This window comes from Sander vitreus, chromosome 5 (genome assembly GCF_031162955.1).
Source record: "Sander vitreus isolate 19-12246 chromosome 5, sanVit1, whole genome shotgun sequence".
NCBI lineage: Eukaryota > Metazoa > Chordata > Actinopteri > Perciformes > Percidae > Sander > Sander vitreus.
Window position 1 is genome coordinate 37,257,154 of NC_135859.1, and position 2,500 is coordinate 37,259,653.

Genomic DNA, 2,500 nt, shown 5'->3' on the forward strand with positions numbered 1-2,500 from the left:
GAACCATACTCCTGGATAGGGGTTGGACTCTTTTCTTCTCCGGAGTTGCCCAGGGTGTGAGGCGCCGGGCGGGTGGGGATACTCACAAGCCCCCGGCTGAGCGCCGCTACGTTGGAGTTTAACCCGGTGGACGAGAGGGTCGCCTCCCCTACGCCTGCGGGTTGTGGGGGGGGAAAACTCTGACTGTTGTTTGTGCATATGCACCAAACAAGAGTTCAGAGTATTCGGCCTTCTTGAGACCTTGAGTGGAGTCCTGCATGGGGCCTCCAGTCGGGGACTCCATAGTTCTGCTGGGGGACTTCAACGCGCACGTGGGTAATGATGGAGACACATGGAGAGGCGTGATTGGGAGGAACGGCCTCCCTGATCTAAACCAGAGTGGTTGTTTGTTGTTGGACTTCTGTGCTAGTCATGGATTGTCTATAACGAACACCATGTTCGAACATAGGGATGCTCATAAGTGTACTTGGTACCAGAGCACCCTAGGCCAAAGGTCAATGATCGATTTTATAATCGTTTCATCTGATCTGAGGCCATATGTTTTGGACACTCGGGTGAAGAGAGGGGCGGAGCTGTCAACCGATCACCATCTGGTGGTGAGTTGGGTCAGGGGTGGGGGAAGACTCTGGACAGACCTGGTAAGCCCAAACGGGTAGTGCGGGTAAATTGGGAACGTCTGGAGGAGGCCCCTGTCCGACAGACTTTCAACTCACACCTCCCGGGCGGAGCTTTTTCGTGCATCCCTGTGGAGGCTGGGGGCATTGAACCCGAGTGGACAATGTTCAAAGTTTCCATTGCTGAAGCTGCGGTGAGGAGCTGTGGTCTTAGGGTCTTAGGTGCCTCAAGGGGCGGTAACCCACGAACACCGTGGTGGACACCGGTGGTCAGGAAGCCGTCCCGATTGAAGAAGGAGTCTTTCCGGGATATGTTATCCCAGACGACTCCGGAGGCAGTTGCAAGGTACCGAAGGGGCCCGAAGGGCTGCAGCCTCTGCCGTGAAAGAGGCAAAGCAGCGTGTGTGGGAGAAGTTCGGAGAAGACATGGAGAAGGACTTTCGGTCGGCACCAAGGTGCTTTGAAAACCGCTCGCCACCTCAGGAGGGGGGAAGCGGGGAACCATCCAAGCTGTGTACAGTAAGGATGGGACGCTGTTGACCTCAACTGAGGAGGTAATAGGGCGGTGGAAGGAGCACTTTGAGGAACTCCTAAATCCGACTAATACGCCCTCTATGGTAGAGGCAGAGCTGGAGGATGAGGGGGGATTGGCATCAATTTCCCTGGTGGAGGTGGCTGAGGTAGTTAAACAACTCCACAGTGGCAAAGCCCCAGGAATTGATGAGATCCGTCCAGAAATGCTTAAAGCTCTGGGTGTGGAGGGGTTGTCTTGGTTGACACGCTCTTCAACATTGCGTGGAAGTCTGGGACGGTGCCTAAGGAGTGGCAGACCGGGGTGGTGGTTCCCTTTAAAAAGGGGGACCAGAGGGTGTGTGCCACTACAGGGGTATCACACTTCTCAGCCTCCCGGTAAAGTCTACTCCAAGGTGCTGGAAAGGAGGGTTCGGTCGATAGTCGAATCTCAGGTTGAAGAGGAACAATGCGGATTCCGTCCCTGGTCGTGGAACAACGGACCAGATCTTTACTCTCGCAAGGATCCTGGAGGGAGCCTGGGAGTATGCCCAACCAGTCTACATGTGTTTTGTGGATCTGGAGAAGGCGTATGACCGGGTGCCCCGGGAGATACTGTGGGAGGTGCTGCGGAGTACGGGTGAGGGGGTCCCTCTCAGGGCCATCCACCTCTGTACGACCAAAGCGAGAGCTGTGTCCGGGTTCTCGGCAGTAAGTCGGACTCGCTTTCAGGTGAGAGTTGGCCTCCGCCAGGGCTGCGCTTTGTCACCAATCCTGTTTGTAGTATTTATGGACAGGATATCGAGGCGTAGTCGGGGTGGAGAGGGGTTGCAGTTCGGTGGGCTGGGGATCTCATCGCTGCTTTTTGCAGATGATGTGGTCCTGATGGCATCATCGGCCTGTGACCTTCAGCACTCACTGGATCGGTTCGCAGCCGAGTGTGAAGCGGCTGGGATGAGGATCAGCACCTCTAAATCGGAGGCCATGGTTCTCAGCAGGAAACCGATGGAGTGCCTTCTCCAGGTAGGGAATGAGTCCTTACCCCAAGTGAAGGAGTTCAAGTACCTTGGGGTCTTGTTCGCGAGTGAGGGGACAATGGAGCGGGAGATTGGTCGGAGAATCGGCACAGCAGGTGCGGTATTACATTCAATTTATCGCACCGTTAGACGTAAAAAGAGAGCTGAGCCAGAAGGCAAAGCTCTCAATCTACCGGTCAGTTTTTTGTTCCTACCCTCACCTATGGTCATGAAGGCTGGGTCATGACCGAAAGAACAAGATCCAGGGTACAAGCGGCCGAAATGGGTTTCCTCAGGAGGGTAGCTGGCGTCTCCCTTAGATATAGGGTGAGAAGCTCAGTTATCCGTGAGGAGCTCGGA